Raw genomic sequence first — 26501 nt, 5'->3', positions numbered from 1 at the left:
TTTTTATATATAGTGCCTATAGTCTGCAACTTTCACAAAAAAAGCTTATTTAATCATAATGACACCTCCAAAAGAGGCAGGACAGATGCTACCTCTATAGATGAGAAAACAGATTCGAAGTGGCTAAAAGATTTCTCAAGATTGTACTGTTAAAAAAAAAATCAGAAAGAACTAAAATGCTGACCTTCTAATTCCCCTTGCATTGCTCTCTCTACCATACCAACTAAACTACAATAATTTGAGGGTAGCTAAAAAGATCAACACAGCCTATTCATGCCAATCATTAGCAATCTATCTCCAATACTTGATATTTCATCACCAAGAATATATATAGTTTGGAGGATCAAAGGTCTTTTTCTTTTTCTCTTGCAACACTTATCCTCTAACATTATCATTCATTAATACCTAGGTGTTACCTTAAAGGAACTGAAAATCTAGTAAAACACTGGGCAAGAAAGATTCTTAGAACACAACAACTAACTTAATAATCCTTAGCAAAAAACATTTATGGTACATAACATCATTATTCTCACTTCACACAAAAGAGAACTGAGGTATGAAAACTTAAGTAATTCGCCCAAAATCACATGACTAATCAATGGGAAAAAGGTTTTTAATTTGAGTAGTCTGGCTCATAATCACTAAACCATACTGCTTTTCTGCTGAGATGCACCACCTCAAGCACCCAAGACTGAGTGCAATTCACTGTACTTGTCTCAACACGCAAACACCCTATTCATCACTATTAAATACTCAACATAAATGCCAAAGAAGGAAATGCTACCACTTTGAAATTCATCAATAAAAATGATTACAAAAGCTGCACTGAGGGGAACCTCAGCTCAGGTCATGATCTCAGCGTCTCAGGATCCAGCCCTTTGGCAGGCTCCCGCTCAGTAAGAAGTCTGTTTCTCCCTCTTCCTCTGCCGCTCCCCCTACTTGTGCTCTCTTTCCCTCTGTCAAATAAATAAAATCTTTAAAAAAAAAAAAAAAAGCTGCATAGAAAAATGACAAAACATACACACTCTAATTATGTATAAAAACTATGTAAGAGATTCAAGGGATATATATCCCAAAATACAAATGATTTCTGTAGCAAGACACAGTTATGGATATATTGGATTTTAGGTCTTCAGGTTTTGGTTTGGCTCTTTTTTTTTTTTTTTTAAGAATTCCAGATCCATAGTTAAATTACCTTTAAACTGAAATTTTTCTTGTCATTAAAAATAAGAAAAAAAAAGCAGACCTCTCCAAATTGGATGATCCACATTCCTGTCGTATTTTCCCAAAATGTAACTTTCTAAAACTTTGTAAACTTACCCAGAGTATGACTTACTTGTGTTCATTTAAAATTCATAAAATTCTTATTTTTAACTCTTCTATCAGCTATCCTCCTCTAAAAAACAAAGTAAGATTCTGGGACGCCTGGGTGGCTCAGTTGGTTAAAAACAAAGTAAGATTCTTTCCTAAAATGGTATGCTTGAGACACGAATTTATAAATAAATAAAAGCCAGCTATCTAGATTTGATGATACTTATGCATCTGGCAAAAAGGTAGCTCAGTGGTGAAAAGACCCTTTAATTACATACTGAATATAAAGAATTATATAAAACTAGAAATTCAGGGGCACCTGGGTGGCTCAGCGCGTTGAAGCCTCTGCCTTCGGCTAGGGTCATGATCCCGGGGTCCTAGGATCGAGCCCCGCATCAGGTTCTCTGCTCGGCGGGGGGCCTGCTTCCCCCTCTCTCTCTGACTGCCTCTCTGCCTACTTGTGATCTCTGTCTGTCATGTAAATAAATAAAATCTTTAAAAAAAAAACTAGAAATTCATTTTTGACCCATCAACATTTCAATAGCTTCACACCATAATGGTTTATAAAACTAATGACCCCATTCTCAAATGGACCGGAAACTAAAGCTGTGTCTCCCAAGAGTTTATATCTTCCCCATTTCTCTATCATTTACTTTTCCAAAGGACAGGTGACTTTTCATCTGAGATTTACCTTCCCTGTGAAGTAAGCAATTCAAAGATGTATCTATACAATCCTATTACTGCCACTAAAAATATTTTTTTCTTAAATTTGCCTAAAGTAGTCCTAATAAACAGACCTAAGTAAGCCCAAGAGGCATGGGAAGTAAAAGGAAAAACGAGAGAAACTATTGACACTTTTTCATACCCGTATTTTAAACACATTCCCCCTAATTATCGCCAAACTGTCTAAGAACTTCTTGTTCAGCTCTTAGGTTGCCAAAATCCTATTATTTTAATGAGAAGTCCAATTACAGTAATGATGATCCTGAAGAAACAATATGAAGTATTCTAATTTTTCTACTTCTATAAGTTTTACTTTGTGAAAAACAACAGAATAATTTCTAGTAGGGATGCCTGAGTGGCTCAGTCAGTTAAGCATCTATCTTCAGCTCAGATCATGATCCCAGCCAGGGTCCTGGGATGGAGCCTGCCCCTCGGTGGTGTTAGGCTGAGCCTGCTTCTTCCTCTCCCTCTGCCACTCCTCCTGCTTGTACTCTCTTACACACACACACACACTCTCTCTCTCTCTCTCTCTGTCAAATAAATAAAATCTTTTTTTTAAAAAGGAAGAATTTATGCTAAAAATTTAAAGTAACAGGGAGATAAATATCTTCCAAATTATGCTTTTATAGAAAAGTATTACCTAAATTTAGGTATATTTTACAGTAACCAAAAAGTATGTAACACATCTATTCATCTCCCATGAAGCATCCAGCATTCTGGAAGGTTCTGGATGTCAAAAGGAATGGGGACAGCATAAGAGAAACAAGGACCATTCCCTAGGGCATGTAAACAAAAAGAGGTAGGAAAAAACTTGAAAAAAATTAAATGCTAAATGGAAGAGCTGTGAATGCAAGTAGAGTTCTGATATCTGGAAAAAAAAATTAATGGGGGGGTGGGAGGTTGGGGTACCAGGTGGTGGGTATTATAGAGGGCACGGATTGCATGGAGAACTGGGTGTGGTGAAAAAATAATGAATACTGTTTTTCTGAAAATAAATAAATCAATTTAATAAAAAAAAAATTAATTCCTTGAAGGAAAAGTTAAATTTACTTAAGTGACAATCATTCCAACTAGACAAAATTTAAAAATACACAAAAGCAGAGAATACAGAAAAAAGAACACTGATTTTTTTTAAAAAGATTTATTTATTTTAGAGAAAGAGAGAAGGGAGGGGGAGGGACAGGGACAAGGGAGAGAGAATCTCCCGCAGACTCCCTGCTGAGCAAGGAACCCGCCAAAGGGACTCAATCTTACAACCCTGAGATCATGACCTGAGTTGAAATCAAGTGTTGGACATTCAACTGACTGAGCCACCCCAGCACCTCAATAAGAACACTGTATTTAAAGAAAAGTAAATAAATGTGTTGGACAGAAAGTTATATACATACACACACACACACACACACACACACAAATATTAAATACGTTAGACTAATAATACAGAATGGGTAGGGGATATAAAACACTTAAATACACCATGGTAAACAGAGAATGGCCACAACTCGGGTCCAGACAGCACTTGCAGTTAACACAGACACCAAGCTGCCTCAGTTCCAAAGATCAATAACAGATAAAGAATTTTTAAGTATTACAGAGGTAGAACCATGTTCAAAAACAAGGTAAGTATCTCAGGAGACCAAAAAAAATTAAAACAGAAATACACGGAGTATAGAGTATAGAGTTCCGGGACCTAAAATGGGTAGAGGCAACCAAATTCTTACAGGATAAAAGGGACCAAAATGCCCCACGTCTGCTAGGCATCAAGAAGCTTGACCCACTATGGGAACTCAGAAAGTGGAACACAGCTACGGCTCTTGCCATGAACAGAAAAATTTTTAAAGGGTATAAATTCCATCAAGCCCTATATCTGGGCTTGATGTCTGATCAAAACTTTTTTTTTTAAAGATTTTATTTATTATTTATTTGACAGACAGAGATCACAAGTAGGCAGGAGACAGGCAGAGAGAGAGGTGGGGACACAGGCTCCGCACTGAGCAGAGAGCACAACAGGGGGCTCGATCCCAGGACCTTGGGATCATGACCTGAGCCAAAGGCAGAGGCTTTAACCCACTGAACCACCCAGGTGCCCCTGATCAAAACTTTTATAGGCAGGGATAAATAGGTATTCTAAGCAAAGTGTTATTTATGAAAATGAAAAATTATATGTAATCTGTATATTCAAAACAAAGAAATGGTTAACTAAATTATGACATACCCACTCAACAAATCTGACAAGTATGAGGTTTACTAGAAAAATGATAATGCATGTGATACAATGTTAAATTTGTAAGAGGCAAAGTACAAAGTTTAGATATATTACAACTTTGATTATATAAAAATATAAACACAAAGAAACTGAAAGTTCATATAAGACTGATGAGTTTTATGTTAGGGCTATTTTTGTTGTTGTTACTATTTTTTCCTTATGTAATTAAAAGGATAATGATGGGGCGCCTGGGTGTCCCAGTTGGTTAAGTATATGACTCTTGATCTCAGTTCAGGTTATGATCTCAGGGTTGTGAGGTCAAGCCCCATGATGGGCTCCCTGCTCAGTGCAGAGTCTGCTTGAGATTTTCTCTCTCCCTCTCCTTCTGCCCCTCCCCTTATTCTCTCTCTAAAATAAATAAATCTTTTTTAAAATTGATTAAGTAATTAAATAAAAGTATGAGATTTGTATTGATGGGTTTTGTTAAGCACCAACCCGCCTCCCCAAAAAAAATTTCATTAGTTTTTTTCATACTATTTAATTTCTCAATTTTTAAAAAAATTAAATTTAAAAAAAATATTTGGGGTTGCAAAAAGATCCAGATAATTACAGTCTAACACCCTTCATTAATGTTTAGTTGCTTTGCCCAAAGTGATCAGCATTTGAACATACAGGGGGAAAGTTTATAAATTTCAACCAAGTAAGAGTTGATGCCTGCAATATATAGGCTACTCTACATTATTGGTAGTATAAAAATTGATTCCTACTACCAATAATTATAAAATCAATATAAAGCAGCATTAATCTCTGCAAAAACTGCTACTGAAGAATTAAATATAGGCCTTTGATGAAAGAACAGAGAACTTCACTGGAGAAAGAAAAAAGTTATCATTGTTTACTGTACACAATACCATGGAAGACAATATCACTTTCCTAGAAGTTTTAACAATATGAAGTTTCTTTGAAATACTTATCTGGGGCACCTGGGTGGCTCAGTTCATTAAGCAACTGCCTTCTGCTCAGGTCATGATCCTGGAGTGACAGGATCGAGCTCCACAGCGGGCTCCCTGCTCGGCAGGGAGTCTGCTTCTCCATCTGACCTCTCTCCTCTATGCACTCGTTCTCTCATTCTCTCTCTCTCAAATAAATAAAATCTTTTAAATACATATCTGACTTCAGACCAGTTGTTTATTTAATACAATTTAAATAATCTATGTGAAAATCCTTATTGCAATGCTATAATACAAAGCAAACAGCAGCTGTATCTTCCACTGTCACTAAAAATCTTTATCTAATAACAAAGAAAAATAGAGCCAAAACCAGCATCTAGTAGCACATAAGAAACAACTGTTTTTTATTTTTTTATTATTTTTTTAAGATTTTATTTATTTATTTGACAAAGAGAGGGAGAGCACACAAGCAGGAGGAGCAGCAGAGGAAGAGAGAGAAACAGGCTTTCCACTGAGGAGAGGCTGATGTGGGGACTCATTCCAGGGCCCTCGGATCATGACCTAAGCCAAAGGCAGGCACTTAACAAATGCGCCACCCAGGTGCCCCAATAGAACTATTTTTTAGATGAACAACAAAAGTTTCCCTAATACTAGTGATATGCCAGGTCAAAGTTTCCAAACTCCCAATATACTCTCCCTATCCCACCAACTCTACATTTGATTTTACTCTAAGATCAAATAGGAAGAGAGCAAAAATTTCATTGGTAAAATAAATCAGGTTCCCAACCTAATTGCTACTAAAGATAATGAACCCACCTCTAAATCCTACCTACCTGCAAAGCACTAAAACTGACTAAAATTTTAAGTAGAACAGTCTCTGCAGGTAGAAGAGATGTAATAAATGAATAAGCAAATGCACAACCCATACCACTCTAGCTAAAACCAGGTAAAAAAAGAAGGCAAACCAGCAAAATCTGAGTTAATAATAGATTAATTTGCAGAAGAACCTGAGTTGACTAAAAATAAATGCTTTTGCAAAAAATTTGAAGAAAACATTGCTATATGATACTACTTTTTATACTTAGCATAATTAGTTCTGAAACTGGAAAGAATACTAGTATTAGAAATTAAGTAACAGACAACCTCAAAATCTTGGGGATTTATCAGACATCTAGAAATATTTCTTATAAAATGTAACTTTCAGCATTGATTGTGTTACTCTATTTCGCCCTTGGTCTACCACAAAAACCAATTAGGAAGATTTTCACAAATACAAAGTTTGACAAGCCAGCTGCAAACATGCAGATCACCTTGACAAGAGTGCTTTAAATACATAACCTGATCCTTGTGCTACAATTGGATAACCCAATTATATCTTAGGCCCCTCAGTACCACTCCCATACTATTGAGAGCTAAGAACTTACCACATACAGATGAAGTGAAAAGATACATTTGCAAAAGACAAATACTATTCCTGGGGGGGGGGGGGGGGGGGCAGGGGGGATGTTTAAATTTCATGAAAAGCATTTCAAGGCTTCCCAAGGGAGTTTTCAGGCTCAACCTCTCTTAGTTTACCACATACTCTCTAGATGATATCATCTACTTCCTTAATTTTAATTAACCCCAATGTTAACAAAAAATAAAACTCTAGGGGCGCCTTGGTGGCTCAGTCAGTTGAGCATCTGACTCTTGATTTCAGTGCAGGTCATGATTTCCCGGTCATGAGATAGAGCCCCACATTGGGCTCCATATTGGACAAGGAGTCGGTTTAAGATTTTCTCTCTCCCTCTCCCCCGGACCTCCTCCTCCCACCGCTATTCATGCTCTCTCTCTCTCTTTCTCAAAAAAAAAAAAAAAACCTGTAAATCTAATCCAGATCTCTGCTGAACTTCAAATTCTTATTTTCCTGTTCCATAAATATCTCTACCTAAATGCCCTGAAAGCACACCAAAGCCAGCATATTCAAAACCAAATTACCTTTTTTCATAAATCTTTCACCCATTTGCATTCTCTACCGCAAATAACAGAAACAGCACACAGCCACCTTGCCTAAATCCAAACCATTGTTACCCTTAACTTCCCTCTTCCTTAACCTTCATATCCAATCATCTACATAAATTCTGAATCTATCCTTTCTCCAACTCCTTTGCCATTACTTTAGTTCAAGATGCCATCATCTCTCACCTAGACTATAAAAGAGAGACCTAATTTAGTTGTGCTTTTTTTTTTTTTAAAGATTTTATTTATTTATCAGAGAGAGAGGGGGAGAGAGCGAGCACAGGCAGACAGAATGGCAGGCAGAGGCAGAGGGAGAAGCAGGCTCCCCGCTGAGCAAGGAGCCCGCTGTGGGACTCGATCCCAGGACGCTGGGATCATGACCTGAGCCGAAGGCAGCTGCTTAACCAACTGAGCCACCCAGGCGTCCCGAGAGACCTAATTTAGCACTCTATACTTCTATACTCACATTTCCAATTGCTTTCCCTAAACACCTCAAATGAATCATATCCAAAATTAAACCCTTCATTTATCTCAACCCTTTACCATCCCAGAGGAAAAGTTTTCTTTTCCTCCTATGTTCTCCAGCATAGTTAATAATAATACTTTTATTAAAAGCTCAATTAGGGGCACCTGAGTGGCTCAGTGGGTTAAGCCTCTGCCTTCAGCTCAGGTCATGATCTCAGTGTCCCGGGATCAAGCCCCGCATCAGGCCCTCTGCTCTGCAGGGAGCCTGCTTCCCCCTCCCGCTCTACCTGCCTCTCTATCTACTTGTGATCTCTCTCTCTGTCAAAAAAAATAAATAAAAATAAAATAAAATAAAACCTCAGTTAAAATCGATGTGAACCAGAATAGAAATTTGCACACCAAAGTTCATACCAGCATTATTCACAATAGCTAAAAGATGGGAACACCCCAATGTTCATTGATGGGTAAATGGATAAACAAAATGTGGTATACACATACAATGGAATATTACCAACATTTAAAAGGAAGGAAATTTTAATACATGCTACATACGATATGGATAAACCTAGGAAGACGGGTTTTATGCTAGGTGAAATAAGCCAAAGACACAAATGGACTAGTATGTACAGCTTAATTTATATGAGGTACCTAGAAAAACCAAATTCATACAGACAGAAAGTAGAAGAATAGTTACCAGAGGGTAGGAGGTACAGGAAATAAGAAGTTACTGTTGAATGGTAGAGTTTCAGTGTGGGATGATAAAACCTAGAGACAGATAGTTCTGATGGATGCAGAAAAATATGAATGTACTTAATGCCACTGAATTGTACATTTTAAAAATGGAAAATTTTAGGGGTACCTAGGTGGCTCAGTCAGTTAAGCATCTGCCTTTGGCGAAGGTCATGATCCCAGAGTCCTAGGATCGAGCCCCGCCCTGGGTTCCCTGTTCAGTGAAGAGCCTGCTTCTCCCTCTACTTGTGCTCTCTCTCTGTCAAATAAAGAAATAAAATATTTAAAAATAAAATAAAATAAAGTAAAGTAAAATGGAAAATTTTATACTCTGGTTTCTCTTCAGATCGCATAGCTGAATCTCAAGTTGCTGTTAAGCCAACCACCTGGAAAATAGCTATTTCAAGTGATTTAAGAACTACATGGGGGTGCCTGGGTGGTTCAGTTGGTTAAACATCTGCCTTTGGCTCTAATCATGATCCCAGGATCCTGGATAGAGTCCTGCATGAGGCTCCCTACTCAGTGGGGAGTCTGTTTCTCCCTCTCCCTCTGCCCCTCTCCTTGCTTGTGCTTTCTTTCTGAAATATTTTTTTTTGTTTGTTAAAGAACTACACAGACTTAGTGAGATACATAGTTTAAGGACAAAAATAACTCCTTTTAAAAAAACACCAAAATTCATTCAGTAATCTTTTTTTTAATTTTTTTAAAATTATTTTTATTTATTTATTTGAAAGATCAGAAGTAGTCAGAGAGGCAGGCAGAGAGAGAGAGAGGAGGAAGCAGGCTCCCCGCTGAGCAGTGAGCCCGATGCGGGGCTCGATCCCAGGACCCCGAGACCATGACCCGAGCTGAAGGCAAAGGCTTTCACCCACTGAGCCACCCAGGAGCCCCTCATTCAGTAATCTTATAAATGGTAATATTGGTACTGTTTTGTTAAAGCTATTTATATATTTTTTTGAAAAAAATATCTATGTAAATGTTAGGAACCAAGATATTCAGTATAAGACTAAAAAGATATAAATATAAACTCGTAGTAAAAACTATTTTATACTCTTAAATTTGAACTCATGTTTTGTTTTGCCATATATATAGGGATATAAATATTCCTAGTTCTTATCACTTAAAAACTTATCAATGACAACCCAGAAGCAATGAGCACCCTTAGTGCCCAAACAATTGTATCTAAATAGCATTCCCTACTGAAAGGAACCAGGGCTCTAAAGAGAAATGACTGATTTCAGCCGGGAGGAGAAATATTACAAGATGAACCTGGGACATACTATTGTGTCAAAAGAAACTAGCCAACACTAATCGGGTCCTGTCAAAATGACAAGTCACTTTGAAAGCACTTCCATTAGTTAAAGCTGGGGCAATGTGCACATCAAAAACGTCCCAATGACTTCAATTGATTGAAATCTACCAAATATATATAAATCTGTGAGTTCATTTAAAATCCACAAGCTCTCTTACTTCAAGGACAGAAAAAGTCAAAAGACAAGCAAGGCTCATTCATCACTGTTAGTGTATGTACCAACTCTTATTCTGAAAATTAGTAATTAAAGAAAGAAAGACTCCACCCCCAAACTACTAGAACTCATACAGCAATTCAGTAATGTGGCAGGATACAAAATCAATGTACAGAAATCAGTTGCTTCCTTATACACTAACAATGAAAATACAGAAATTAGAGAATCGATTCCATTTACTATAGCACCACGAACCATAAGATACCTGGGAATAAACCTAACCAAAAAAGTAAAGGATATGCACTCAAGGAACTACAGAACACTCATGAAAGAAACAGAAGAACAATTAGATGGAAAAGCATTCCATGCTCATGGATCGGAAGAATAAACATTGTTAAAATGTCTGTACTGCCTAGAGCAATCTATACTTTCAATGCCATCCTGATCAAAATTCCACTGGCAATTTTCAAAGTGCTAGAACAATCGTAAAATTTATATGGAGCCAGAAGAGACCCCGAATTGCGAAAAAAATGTTGAAAAAGAAAAACAAAACTGGGGACATCACATTGCCTGATTTCAAACTTTACTACAAAGCTGTGATCACCAAGACAGCATGGTACGGGCACAAAAACAGACACATAGACCAGTGGAAAAGAGTAGAGAGCCCAGATATGGACCCACAACTCTGTGGTCAAATAATCTTTGACAAACTAGGAAAAAACATACAGTAGAAAAAGACAGTCTCTTCAATAAATGATGCTGGGAAAATTGGACAGCTATGTATAGAAGAATGAAACTCGACCATTTTCTTACACCATACACAAAGATAAACTCGAAATGGATAAAAGACCTCAATGTGAGGCAGGAATCTATCAAAACCCTAGAGAACATAGGTAGTAACCTCTTTGACATTGGCCACAGCAACTTCTTTCAAGACAGGTCTCCAAAGGCAAAGGAGATAAAAGTGAAAATGAACTTTTGGGACTTCATCAAGATCAAAAGCTTGTTCACAGCAAAGGAAACAGTCAATAAAACAAAGAGGCAACCCACAGAATGGGAAAAGATATTCACAAATGACAATACAGACAAAGGGCTGATATCCAAGATCTATAAAGAACTCCTCAAACTCAACATATATAAAACAGATAATCATGTCAAAAAATGGGCAGAAGACATGAACAGACACTTCTCCAAAGAAGACATACAAATGGCTAACAGACACATGAAAAAATGTTCATCATCACTAGCCATCAGAGAGATTCAAGTCAAAACCACATTGAGACACCAGCTTACACTAGTTAGAATGGCCAAAATTAACAAGACAGTGAACAACAAGTATTGAAGAGGATATAGAGAAAGAGGAACCCTCTTACAGTGTTGGTGGGAATGCAAGTTGGTGCAGTCACTCTGGAAAACAGTGTGGAGATTCCTCAAAAAATTAAAAACAGAGCTACCCTATGACCCTGCAATTGCACCTACAGGCATTTACCCCAAAGATACAGATGTAGTGAGAAGAAGGGCCATCTTTACCCCAATGTTCATAGTAGCAATGGCCATAGTCGCCAGAAGGAACAGCCAAGATGCCCTTCAATGGACGAATAGATAAGGAAGATGTGATCCATATATACAATGGAGTATTATACCTCCATCAGAAAGGATGAATACCCAACTTTTGTATCAACATGGACAGGACTGGAAGAGATTATGTTGAGTGAAATAAGTCAAACAGAGAGAGTCAATTATCATATGTTTTCACTTACTTGTGGAGCATAAGGAATAACACAGTGGACGTTGGGAGAAGGAGAGCAGAAGTGAGTTGGGAGAAATCAAAGGGGGAGACAAACCATGAGAGACTGTGGACTCTGAGAAACAAACATTGTTTTGGAGGGCAGGGAGTTGGGGGGTTTTATGAGCCTGGTGGTAGGTATTAAGGAGGGCACATATTGCATAGAGCACTGGGTATGGTGCATAAACAATGAATCTGGAAACACTGAAAAAATTAAATTAAATTAAAAAAAAAAAAAAAGAAAAGAAATAACTGGGGCTCCTGGATGGCTCAGTTGGTTAAGCCACTGCCTTCATGACTCAGGTCATGATCCCCGAGTCCTAGGATCGAGGCCCCTATCAGGCTTCCCCTGCTCTGCAGAGATCCTGCTTCTCCCTCCTTCTGCCTGCCACTGCCCTTGCTTATGCTCTCTCTCTCTCTCTCTCTCTGTCAAATAAATAAATAAAATCTTTAAAAGAAAAAAAAAAGAATTAAGCATTTACTCTGTCCTTCCAGTATACACTGAAATTCATGGCAACCAAACAGCCCGCTTGATGTTTAAAAAGTTCTTTACAGAAAAATGTCAGCTAATGTATGCAGAAGGAATGAAAGAAATGAAAGATTTAGAAAAAATCAGTATTCTCAACTTCAGTGACATAAAACCTCTCCTGAATCTCCCTCTTCAAATAAGCAATATTCTGACCTTTAAATTCTATCAGGTCTCTTACTTATATTCTTTTAACACTTAATCATAATATAAGGAAGAAGAAAGTTATGTCTGTGTGAAATTGTTTCGATAATGACCCTCAATGAATCACACCTATATTTTAATGCTCTTCTAATTCTCTTGTGTAATCCTCTCCCACATGGACTCTGGACTGGCCATGAGACTTGCCTTGGCTAATGGTAGAGTAGCAAGCGAGATACAAACACAGACTTGAAAAGTTTTTGCACAACGGGATTTGCTCTCTTATTGATGGAAACTCCTCTGCTACAATATAAGCCCAGGCTAGCCTTAGACTTATATGGCCCAACGAATATATTCAGCCATCTGAGTAAGTACTTTAGACTATCCACTGAATCAAACTGACAAATAACCCCAGCTATAAGAATAACTTCAAGAGAGTCCACCAGAAGAACCACTCAGCCAGACCTAACCCAAATTGCTGACCCACAAAATCTAGAGCAAACAAAATGGTGGTTGTTTTAAGTTAAGCCAAAGTTTGAGGATGGTTTACTTTGCAATAGATACAACTAGATACAGTAGATATAATGTGGTCTCTTCTCCACAAAATAGAAAAGGAACCTTATTGAGGCTAATACCCCTAAATAGAATGAGGTATTCACATTTCCTAATAAGGTCACAATAAAAGTGTTCACCTGAATTTAATGGGATATACAACAGTTTTAGTACATTTTTAAAAAAGGATTAATATAACTACTCCATACTTCATTTTGTTTTCCATCTTTTCTTTTTTAACTGTTCAAGTTAAACAAGAAACCGTAAAATTAAACAACTGTCAATCTAGTTTTCAGGGTATTTGAGTAAAATCAAGATGTTTTTATTCTTTGACAATAGTTATTGGTGGAAAGAATGTTGGAAAACCACCCCTTTCATACCTGGTTAGTGGCAGTATAACTAAACGTAAAAAAGGTACATACTCGGGGCACCTGGGTGGCTCAGTGGGTTAAGCCGCTGCCTTCGGCTCAGGTCATGATCTCAGGGTCCTGGGATCGAATCCCGAATCGGGCTCCCTGCTCAGCAGGGAGCTTGCTTCCCTCTCTCTCTCTCTGCCTGCCTCTCTGTCTACTGTGATCTCTCTCTGTCAAATAAATAAATAAAATCTTTAAAAAAAAAAAGAAGGTACATACTCTCTGACTTAATGCTTAGGAAATTACTCAGTGGTCAAAACTACCCCCTATATATGTATAAGCATGTTCACTGTGGTATTGTTTATAACAGCAAAACTGAAAACAAAACTAAAATGTCCTTCAACAGGGGACTACTTAAATTTTGATAATCCATAGACTATAATATAGCTATTAAAAATAAACAAATAATATTGTTTTATTTGGGGAACCTGGGTGGCTCAGTCAGTTAAGTGTCCTACTTTTGATTTTGGCATGATCTCAGGGTCATGAGATCAAGCCCCATCTGGGGCTCCATACTCTCTCTCCCTCCCCTTCTGAGCCTCTACCCCCTGCCCCACCCGCTCACACTCTCTCTCAAAAAGTAAAGGTAGTTCTGGAAGTGGTGGTACTAAAAGATGTCCAAAGTATATTAAGTGCAAAAAAAATCAAACTCATGAAGAATATCATATTTGAATAATATTAATGGATATATGTATGAGAAAATTGTGAAAAAACAGAAAGAAACTACTAGCAAGGATTACTGAGGCAGGGACCTTCTACTTTTCATTTTATACCTTCTGTATTCCCAATTCTAACTCCTGGTTGTCAGCCTCAAACCTCATATAAAATTTGTTTCAAGTCCTTTCTGCTTGCTTCTAAGTCTTCAACCTTGAAAATGGTCACTAACACTCTTCACTAATCTCCATTATAATTCTACCATTTAAACTTGTCTCATAATTCATTTTCACTAATTACTTTTTTTTGTCCTTAGAGTTCCTTATTTCTCTGCCTTCTTAAAACTGAATATATCCTGATCCATATTAAAGTAGAAGGTTACTCGGATTTTTGCAATAATATGACCTGAAAATTTATGGTACCAAATAACTCCACAGATGATTCTCTATCCATCATACAACCATATACAGTAACAGTAAGCTTCTTGGGGCACTTGGCTGGCCCAACAGGTAGCACATGATAGGCAGACTCTTGATGTCTGGGTCCTGAGTTCAAGCCCCATGTTGGGTAGGGTTACTTAAAATAAATAAATAAATAATTTAAAACAAACAAACAAAAAAAAAAAACCAGTAAGCTTCTTTACCAATATATCACACGTTTAACTCTAACTCATTTGTATCAGCTGAGAACAATTCCTATTTCTTGAAATGTGAGCAATTCCACCTAACTAGAGCCATTCTATAACTTTAATGAGCAAGCAAATACAGCCACCCATGTTGTTAAACTACTGAGGCTAAATAGAGTCCACTTCTTGTTCAATTTGCCTTTCCAAGTGGCTTCTAAGGCCACGCCCCCTGTTGCATCTAATTCCAACCCTTTCCAAAATTTCGCAAGTGCTAACACACAATATACTTCTGCATCCTAAGACTCTCCTGCTGACCTACTGATACACAATACTACACTATGCCAGAGAAGGGGGTCAGAAGCATATTCTTACTGAAGAACTGGCTCTTGTTTTCAGCAGGGTCTGTCAAGTGTTCCAAAAACAGAAGTCCACCTAAAACTAGGAAGAGTGATTCAAAATATAGAAGTTGGAATCACGCAGACCTGTATTCAACTTCCAGTTTACCCACTTAGAAGTTCTGTAGATTTATTTAACTTCTCTAAGCCCAAATTCACATTTGTAAAGTAGAACTAATAATGTCAGCCCTACAGCCCTACAACCTACAGGTTGTAAGAATTAAATGAAATAATACATTTAAAATGTTTAAACCAGTGTCTAACATTTGATACATACATTATAAATAATAGTCACTCATCATATTAAGACTTGAATCAAACTTTAAAAGTTGGAGAGCATCTCAGAAATTATATTCCAATTTTATCACTTCATAGATGATGAAACTAAGCCCCTAGAAAGTACAACTGGCTTACCTGATATCACTCTGCTATCTAGTGGTAAAGGTGCAATTAAAACTTAGTCTTCCCAGGTCCTAATTCAATATTCTCTCTACTAACCAAAATTTCTTGGTCACCTGTCAATACCCATCAAGACACTTAATTTCTCTAATCTCAATCTCTTCAGTGATAAATTACAGGGACAGATGGTGAATCATGAGTAAGGATCCTTCCAGCTCTAAAATTCTCGTTCTATGATTTATCTGGGTCCTAAACTGGCTAACTTAAAAGTATGTCCCTATAAACAGTCAACTATATTTCCAGTCTCAATATGTACTTTGCTAATGGTTACATAAAAGTAATTTTACCTCTCAAAAGAAGCCAAATCAAGAAAGGAAGAAAGGAAGGAAGAAAGGGGCAGCCAAGGCAGTAAGAAACTGAGATTATTAAAATTACATTATTAGTAACTAAACTGAGTTTGCAGACTGCACACAATTAAGTCAACGTTTAAGGGTTTTTTAAATATTTAACATATTTTTAAAATATCTAACATAAGGATGCCTGGTAGCTCAATCAGTTAAACATCTGCCTTTGGCTCAGGTCATGATTTCAGAGTCCTGGGATCAAGCCCCACATTGGGCTCCTTCCTCAGCAGGGAGCCTGCTTCTCAGAACTTCTGCCTGCAGCTCCCACTGCTTGTATGTGCACTCTGGCGCGCTCTCTCTCTCTCCCCCTCTCTCTGACAAATAAATAGATAAATAAATCCTTACAAAAAATCTAACATATAATTAAATATCTAACATGTAGTTAAAATTGAGCTACATATTTGATGGAAATTTAGAGTATTATTTTTTTAAGATTTTATTTATTTGAGAGAGCTAAAGAGGAAAGGACAAAAGCAGGGGAAGTACACAGTACTTTAGAATCTAACAAATTTTCATCTACTGGCTATGGATTCCTATTGTAAGTAATATGTAGAATATCAGTTTCAAAGAAGTAGAACATAAAGTTCATAAAATTAATATATATATAATCATCTTTTATGATACAAAAATCCCTAAGAAAGACTATCTCAACAGCAGATGACTTATAATTTGAGTTCCCAAGGGAACAGACTCTAACACTCTGAAATCTGCAAGCAGGCTTACTGGGGAGTGCTCTGAAGAACACCTCTGCGGACACAAGGGAAGCATGACTGGGCAGAGGGTGAAGATAAACAGTACTGATGAGAAGCAGTTGCAACAGCAGCCTCAGTTAATCCTCCCAAGAGTTCTGAAGCTGATGGCCCTTCACAAAAATCCCAAATCAAGGCAGGAGGATGATTCTTTGTATTCCCTACATCAGCCAGCAATGAGGCTGATTCCAGGAAAGGGACATAATCTTGGGTGAGGAAGCTTCTTTCTATTAGGGTAACTCCCACAGAAGGACACAGCTATGAGCCATGAGCAACCATGACTCTAGGCAGCTAGGGTAATGTGTCTCTGTCTGAAGGAAGACCTAAGTGCCACATCAAAGTACCCACTGCAACAAATGCACCTTACTTGCATTTGAGATACTCATAAAGGGCTATACATGGCGGAGTGGGGGGAGACAGTGGATATCTTGGTAAAGAAGGAAAAGACATACTATCTTCTGGAACCTACTACATGTATGGCAGGTCCTGTGACAGTCGTCTTACATGAGTTATCAAATTCTATCACTGAATCCTTGTTTCCTATAGACAGTTTTTTCTCAGCAAAGACGCTAGAAAACAGGGAAAAAGTAATCTGCACGTATTATATAACATATTTAAAATGCTCCTTTAGTGTGGCAAATGATGGTTTTCAAATAATAGTTTTACCCTAACGGCACTTCAGAAATCACGTGGGTGGTGTGCTCAGTGAACAGAGAAGGAAAGTGAAGCCAAGAAATACTCAATGATTTGCCTAAGACATGAACTCAAGTCTCTTGCTTCCAAATTCAGTGATTTCTCTACTTACTTTGGTGACTTTATACTCAAAAACTTAATAAAATAAAATAAAATAAAATAATCCTGAGGCATGAATCTTATTTTAAAACTCAATACCAATTTCTTCTAGGTCATTTGCATTTTCAAAATCATAAACATAAGAAACTTGAGTTTTATTCTAGTTAAAGAAATGCCAATTGGTAGTCGGGCTAAATGAAATATTCTATCTTTCTATTAAAAATAATAGCTAACATACAACCTCTACGATGGGCATGAAGCCAAGCACTTTGTCTACATTATGTCATTTAATGCTTATAACAATCCTTTGAATAAAGTCAAAGGGATTGCTCCCATGTAACCAACGGGGAAAAATACGGTTAAAGAAGCTAAATAAGTTGTTAGCTAAGATTACAAATGTAATGCACAAAGCTGGGCCTCAATCTGACTTCAAAGCTTGTGCTCTTAATGTTAAACCATCCACTATACTACAGCCCTGTGCTGCTTCTCAATTTTCCTTTTCTGATCTACTCAAATTTCTATGACATACATGGTTTATTTTGATAACCAGAAACATGTTATTTTCAAAATTTTTTTAAGATTTTATTTATTTATTTGACAGAGATCACAAGTAGGCAGAGAGGCAGTCAGAGAGAGAGGAAGGGAAGCATGCTCCCTGCTGAGCAGAGAGCCTGATGTAGGGCTCGATCCCAGGACCCTGAGATCATGACCTGAGCTGAAGGCAGAGGTTTTAACCCACTGAGCCACCCAGGTGCCCCTCAAATATTTTTTAAAACTATATTATTGCATAAAATATGTAAAAGCTGCAAAGAGATAGGAGGTTATGTCAAAAAATAAAAGTCTCACAGAACAAAATAAATTCATACCTCCTTATCAGATATCTAACTCAGTATGACTTCCCACTTAATTCACCCCACACAACAATGTATTTTGGCATAGCACATAAAGACAGAAATTTTTAAAACATTTTCCAAATATTAAATAAAGTATCACTGAGACTCTAAAACTTTTATATTAGCACAGTTATGTAACACTTAGCCATAGTCTCTGATATTAGAGACTGAAATGAGGGGAAAAGGGTGGTTTTAAATTTCAACTACTGCAGTAGTCTATGCAACACTTAAACAGATGCCAATGCAACTAAATTATTCATGTTCTTGTATTCAATATGTCAATCAATCATAATGCAGGTGACAGCCGTGCTTCCATCCTAAAGCAAACTATCCTCCCATAGACCACGTTGAGAACATAGTCCAAGGTAGCCAGGTTATATGACCCCGTGTCTGTTGCCAATTGACCAAAGATGTGATCACCTGGACCAAACACCAGGTATTCACAAGCTAGCTAGCAGCCCATAACATGGCCCAGTGTCAAATAAATAAATAAATAAAAGAAAAAGAAAACAGAAAGGAAAGAAAGAAAGAGCCCAAAGCCAAGAACAAATACTGCTGAGTTCCATGCTTAGGACTCTGAATGGCAAACTATAAAGAGAAATTATTAATTAGCCACACAAACTGGCACTAAACAGATAAACATCGTAGTCATGAGGTAAAGTCAGAGTACATGAAAGATGTCAGCAAATCAAAGCTATAACCAAACCAAAGTTTGAAAAGACTATAGACTCTGAGTATGCAGAAGTCATGAAGAAAAGAAACTACACTAGAGGGTAAGAAAATGAGCCAAGAGTGGAAACAAAAGTATATAGATACAGTGGACACAGATACATTAAACATTAAGAGTCACTGAGTACTTTAACATGAAAGTCCCTAATAGCCCTACCTCGGAGCCTTCAAAGCCTTGTAAAAACATCTGAGAGGCTCAGCCCCATATTAAATGTTTGATTTTGAATTTTCATGAAATTCCATCTTTCTTATTGCCAAGTGCATCCTTATGAACGACTATTGTGCTATTTTTGAGCTAACCTGATGGATCTTTTATTCCTAGAGCCAAATGAACTTAATCAGATAACTATTATCACTACTTCAGAACCATGGTAAAGCTCATTTCTAGAAAAATAATGTGCAAATTATCTGTTTCATAGTACCACAACTCCTAGAAGGAATAGTCTTAAGTATTATATGACCATGCTCCACTTCCAACCTCAGTTGACTAAACCATCAATGAACACCTCTGGCCAGCCAGAGAACTATGCATGACCCAATGAAAAAAGATGCAGAGGACATTCTGAAGTCTTCTCTTGGGTTTGGAAACTGAGACACTGGGCCAGCCAACTACACAAAGAAGTACATAGAATTGAGCGGTCAGAAGTCCATCTGGGATCTTTAACACACTGAGTAAACAGAAACAAGGAGGTTGGACACAGAGAGAGACAGATAAGATGCCAGTGGTCCATGAGAGAGTAAGACAAAGAGAAAAAGTGCCTCTATCCCGTACACCATTAACATGAGGATTAACTGCACAGCAATTCTTCTTCATGGATCACTTTGAAACCTTCCAATAAATCCCCCTTTCAACTTAAACTGAGTTAAGGAAGTTTATAAACCTTGAAAATAAAAATCATTTGTTAGAATATTGTCCAAGGATGGCAAATTTCATTCCTGCATTTAATATTTAGTTTCCGCTTCCTCTACTCCATATTCCTCCGAAAGTGCTTCCAGATTCTACTCCCTTACTTCCCAATTTATCTTTATGACCTTCCTGAAATTGAACTAAGTACAACTCAACTGTTCCATTCAGTGGACACTTCTCAGTATTTATTTGACTTCTCTTCAAGGTATGTATTTATACATATCTAATACTTGCTTCCACTTGTCTCCAGAGTGCTGGGCCTATATTTTCACCCTCCTTATGAACATCTCCATTAGGATGGCCACACCTCTAGTTCACATTCACCTTCCTCCCCAAATCTGCTCTTCTTCTTCCTTTATTCAGCATCTTAGTCCATTCCACTATCCTCTCAGGTACCCAAACTACTCACAAGTCAATAAGCCCTATCAATTTTATTTTCTTAAATTTTCTTGAAAATCATTCTTTCTCTGTCCCTAAAGCCACTGTTTAAATTCAAGCTTCCATCATCTCCTGAACTGAAAACTAGAGGGTGAGAAAATGAGCCAAGAGCGGAAACAAAAGTATATAGAGATCCAGAAATTCCAATAAAATGGAGGGACTTGGGAATCTTTTTTTTTTTTAAAGATTTTATAAAATAAATAAATAAAAATAAATAAATCTGTCAGAGAGAGAGCGAGCGGGAGTGAGCACAGGCAGACAGAGTGGCAGGCAGAGTCAGAGGGAGAAGCAGGCTCCTTGTGGAGCAAGGAGACCGATGTGGGACTTGATCCCAGGACGCTGGGATCATGATCTGAGCTGAAGGCAGCTGCTTAACCAACTGACCCACCCAGGCATCCCAAGGGAATCTTTTTTTTTTTTTTAAAGAATTCCAAATGATTCGAATATGAACAATTTTAGAACTAAAAAGTCATTACTTTATAGCCAGTCTCTCCCCTAATGGAGCCATCCTCTTTACACGGCCAACAAGCTGTCAACATATATTACTGAAAAAACACCAAGCTTCAAACATTAAGTTAGATCCTACACACTAAAAATGAAAACAAAATCCCTACCCTAAAGGAGCTTAAGTCTAGCAGGAAATAGTCAAGTAAACAAATTACAAAAATTTTCTAGATATCTAAAGTGGAATACCTCCTATATAATACATGTTTCTTGAATGCTGGATACTGTGGTGTGTATTTCGTGAACATTATTTCATTTAATTTCATTTAATCCTTCAACACTGTGAGGTATATAATATCCTCAATTTACAGATAAAGCAACTGGGTCTCAGCCTGAAATTTTGTACAAGATCTTACCCTCAGGAGTGGAGGAGCCCAGGGTTTAAATGATGGCCTAATACCAAAAGCCTATTCTAATTAGTATGGGATGTTTGGGGAGAAGAAGAAAAAAAAGTAAGCAAAAAACTCCCAGTGTCACTTGAAATGATCAGTGTCTACAAGTAATGGTAGAACAGCCTGAGCAGAAAAAAAAACTTATACAGAGGTATGAAGGGATGAAATAACAGGGTAAGTTATGTGAAACATAATTACTGAGAATGGCAAGGTCAAGACCATGTGCAGAGGCACGTGGATATGAGCCTGAAATTGGATAAAAGAACCAGAGCATTATGGCCTTGTGTGCCAAGGTAAAGAGTTTAGACACCTCCTATGGGCACTAATTAGTTACCAACATATTTTAGATGAGTGATTTACCCAATTTACTTTATATAAATATTACCTAGGAAAAATACTTTTAGAGGGTTTTCGTTATTACAAATTTGATCATTTAAAATCTTTCCATGGCTCCTTATTGTCTTTAGTATAAAGCCCAAAACCCTTTCCAGTCTTACCTCTTACAGCGACCCCCATCCACATGCAGATAAACTCATAACTCCCGTAATGCTGTGCTAGGCTGTTTCATGCTCTTGCATTTGCTTGGTCCCTTTCTCTAAAGATGGCTTCTCTCCCTTCCTCCTCTTTGCCTTTCATTTTTAGCCTCTGCAAGGCCTTCAACAATCTCCATTCCTTGTTTTCTCCCTTCCTTCTTCTCCAACCCTTCTTTACAGGATTTGTTCTTTTTCTTTTGTCCTCACAAATTCTTCTTCTGTGTATCTATCAACACTTACCACATTACTTTAAAACTCCTCAAGAGTTTTTAATTCCCAAACCCAGCAAAGTAATTAGCAAAAAATTAATGCCTAATAGTATGATGAATGTCTACACACCCATATCCACACAATTTTAAAAAAAGGGAGTGATGGGGCGCCTGGGTGGCTCAGTTGTTAAGTGTCTGCCTTTGGCTCAGGTCATGATCCCAGGGTCCTGGGATAGAGCCACATAGGGCTCCCTGCTCAGCAGGGAGTCTTGCTTCTCCTTCTCCCTCTGCCTAAAGCTCTGCCTACTTTTACTCTCATAGCTCTCTGTCAAATAAATAAATAAATATTTTTAAAGGGAGTTGGAATAAGAAATGTGTTCCTTGAAGAAATTTGGAGTATATAATAATAATAATAATAATAATCCAACACTAGCATCAGCTAACATTTACAGAGAGCTATGTCCCAGATACTGTCAAAGTCCTTTACGTATATTAATTCAGTTAGCCCTTACAACGGTCCTATGAGACAGATACTATTACTATGATCATTTTAATGAGACAGAGAGAAATCAAGTAACTTGCCCAAAGCTACTCAGCTGGTAAATGGGATACAAATATCACACCAGGCAGTCTGGCCCCCGAGTTCAGCCTGTTAACCATGACTTAAACTGTCTCTTTAGCACAAGCAAAAGACCACCAGGATAAGAAGAGAAAACTCAGTTCTAGCCCTGGTTCTCTGAGATCTCAATCTCTATTCTTAATACACTAAAAATAAATCTACACAGAGAGAAAATAACTCCTTATTAAATTTTGTTTAATAAATTACTAGTAACTGCATCAAACTTAAACACGTAACCAATCTGGGAAGCCTTCCCTAACATCTCAGTTTGGATCAGGGGCCTCTTGCTGTATGCTCTTGGGGATCCCTGTGTTTTTCCTTCCTAAGACCCATCCATGTGACAAAAAAGCTATGGGATTCTTTGAACAGTTCCTCTACAGTGGTTCATGTCTCTTTTACTCATTAGTATGTCCACAGAACACAGTAGGCCCACACTAGACATCTGAAGAATAGATATGTTCAAAAGGTCTTCCCAGAGCATCTGGGTAGCTCAGTTAGGTGTCCAATTCTTGATCTGGGTTCACGTCACGACCTCAGGGTCATGAGATTGAACCCCATTTCAGGCTCTGAGCTCAAAATGAAGTCAGGCTCCGGACTCAGAATGCAGTCGGCTTGAAGATCTCTCTTCTTCTCCCTCTGTCCTTCCCCCTGCTCGTGCACATGCACTCTCTCTCCCAAATAAATAAATCTTTAAAAAAAAAAAGCCTTCTCTATTCATCACCCTTTTTTCTGCTCACATTGTCATCACTCTAATGCAAATCGTAATTTCTTAGTGACTAAAATATTAAAATCTCTCCTATCTGATCTCTGCCAAGACTCCCCTATAGCTTTAATATATCACACACAGCACTGACAAATTAACCTTCCTAAAACATTCCTTTCAATACTCATTCAGTAAACATTATTAACTCCTACTTTGTGCCTGAAGAAAAACAGGATGTCACCCCAAAATATGCCACTTTGGCATACTAATTATCTTTAATTAAAGGCTCTAAACAGCAGGTACACAAGAACACTCTGACCCTCTTTTCTTCCTGAAAGCAGGAGATAAAACTCTCACGTCAAAGGCACCCTCACTGTACCAGGAGGAGAAAAGACATTCTCATCACCAGAGACAGAGAACTTGGGGCTGAGAAATCTGTATAAACAAACCTTATAAAACTGACCCCTATCTTCTTGGCTACTTCTTCACCATATACTATCCCTAACCCAAACCCCTCTGTCTTGTTAATTCTTCACAAATGCATTGTCTCTTTGTCTAAAAGGTATAAATACCTGTTCTGACACTTATTGGGGTCCTCATTCTCTTGTGAAGCTGCCCATGTACATGTAAAAATTTCATAAAATTTGTACCCTTTTCTCCTGTTAATCTGCCTTATGTCAGTCTAATTCTTAGGCCCAGCCAGACACCCAAAGAAGGTAGAGAAAAATTCTGCTTCTCCTGCATACAAAATATATTTCACTGCTTAATAAAATCTTACTGATTTCCTAATGCCTACAGAATAAAGTTCAAAATGTCAAATTTGTCTGCTGAAATAAATGAGAAGGAAAGCCACCCCAGACCTGGGTTTCTAATACCATTCCCTACTAAAAGAAATAGGGGTCCTCAGAGAAATGGCCAGTTTCAGGGCTAAGAAAGAGTAATCAATGAGTTTAAAATGCCCTAGTAGGCCAGAAAGGAAGGAAAGCTTAAAAAAAAAAAAAAAAATACATAGAACCATGTCAAAAAGACAAAGGGGCCACACAAAAGGGGCTCCCACTATTCAAATCTGACAGTTTAACCACCAAAATAATTAAGTACAGTGATGAGTTATAAACCATTTTTAAAAATTGAAATTATGAGTCCATGCCAATAGGAAAGAAAAAAGGAAGGTCAGAAAGAGGAAAGGGAGAGATGGAGGGAGAGAGGGAAGCAAGAACAGGAAAGCCAATGACCAAACTGGTAAAGGTGAAGGGAATGCCAAAGTGGAAAAATGATCATTTTGCAGTCATTAAGATAGATCAGGCAAGAATCAACAATGGATACAAAATTTAGGGGAAATTTTTGATAAGGAACAAGATATTTGCATGGTCTTATAGGTAAATGTCTATTAACTGCAAAAAGAAGAAAAAAATAATATACAGTCAAAAAGTTGGTCTATACCTTGACCTTTGACAAGATAATCAAAACTAACAGCACCTATGAAGGACTGAAAGACATCATGGGCCTCCAGATGTAATAACCTGAGAAGCCCACATCTTCTAGGCAACATTCTGGCCCAGAATGCATAATCTCAATCTAATCACAACAAAATATCAGGTAAACATAACATGAAAAACAGTGTAGGAAAAAAAAAAAAAGTAGGAGGGGATCTGTACTCTTCATAAATCCAAAAATATGTTGTGATGAAAAGTGGCTAGGGGCACCTGGGTGGCTCAGTCATTGGGCGTCCACCTTCGGCTCAGGTCATAATCTCAGGGTCCTGGGACTGAACCTCATATCAGGCTCCCTGCTCAGCAGGAAGCCTGCTTCTCCAGCTCCCACTCTCCTTGCTTGTGTTCCCTCTCTTGCTGTGTCTATCTCTGTCAAATAAATAAATAAAATCTTAAAAAAAAAAAAAAAAAAGGAAGGAAGGACTACTAAACAACTAAATAACAACTTTTAACAACTAAATATAATACCTAATCTTAACTAGACCCTAAACTGGTGGAGGGGAAATGCTACAAAGGACATTATCAGATCAACTGACAAAACTAGAATTATAGATAGTAACTGAACGAATATAAATTTATCAAGTTGACCACTATACTGTGCTTATGTAAATGAATACCTATTCTTCACTGAAGTATTCAGATATAAAAGACAATAACTCATCTTCAAATGAATCAAGGGGGGGGGGGGGATGACACATACAGAGAGCAAGAGAAGAGAGAAGTGAGAACTGTCCCTTCTATTATTTTATTTTTCCAACTTTTTACAACTTTGAAACTAGTTCCAAACAAAAAGTTAAAAGTTATGTATAAATTCAACTAGACCTGCACCATCCAATACAACAGCCATTAGTGACATGGGGCTGTAGAAGAGTTGAAATATGGTTAGTCCAAATTGAGACATGCTGCTCATGCAAAACATACACCAGATTTCAGAGACTTAATAAAAAAAAAAAAAAAAGGAATTTAAGATATCTGATTAATAGTTTTTATATTGATTACATGTTGAATATTTTAGATGTATTGGGTCAAAAAATACATATTTAAAAAATTACTTTCACAAATGTAGCTACTAGAAACTTTATTTGAGAGAGAGAGAGAGCTGTGAGCAATGGGGTGGGGGAGAAAAGGGAGAATCACAAGCAGACTCCCTGCTGGGCACAGAGCCCAATGTAGGGCTGGATCCCAAGATCCTGAGATCATAACCTGAGCAGAAACCAAGAGTTGGCTGCTTGACAGACTGAGCCACCCAGGTGCCCCCTGTTTTACTGTTTTTAAAGATTTATTTATTTATTTATTTGAGAGAGACTTTAAATTATGTATGTAACTCACATTTGCATTGAACAAGGCTGAGCTAGACAATCAAGAATCTCCACAATGGGGTGCCACATTATCTTTGTAAATGTCCTTCTCAATTTCTTTCTGCTCTGAACACATCTCTTATCTCTAAAAGTCACTTTGTTTAAGCTACCTGACAGCAAGGACTGTATCTTATTCATTGCTGTATCCCCAGTTTCTAGCATATACCAGGTGTTATAAATATGTTTATTAAAAGGTTCAGTGGGTTAAAGCCTCTGCCTTCACCTCGGTCATGATCTCAGGGTCCTGGGATCGGGTCCCACATCGGGCTCTCTGCTCCGCAGGGAGCCTGCTTCCTCCTCTCTCTCTCTGCTGGCCTCTCTGCCTACTTGTGATCTCTGTCTGTCAAATAAATGAATAAAATCTTTAAAAAAAAAAAAAAGGCTAAATGCAAAGGAAGGAGGGAGGGCAGGAAGAATGAAGTTGTTCCCATCTCCACATCTT

The 26501-nt window shown here is 37.6% G+C and overlaps 1 protein-coding gene across 2 annotated transcripts in view; it reads right to left on the bottom strand.

Annotated features, from left to right (window-relative positions):
• EEA1 (early endosome antigen 1) overlaps positions 1-26501 on the bottom strand; it is a 125046-nt gene that overhangs the window by 95671 nt on the left and 2874 nt on the right. The window lies entirely within an intron of this gene.

Source organism: Mustela nivalis (assembly GCF_964662115.1).
Source record: "Mustela nivalis genome assembly, chromosome: 7".
Lineage (NCBI taxonomy): Eukaryota > Metazoa > Chordata > Mammalia > Carnivora > Mustelidae > Mustela > Mustela nivalis.
This window is presented reverse-complemented; position numbering and strand designations above follow the sequence as displayed.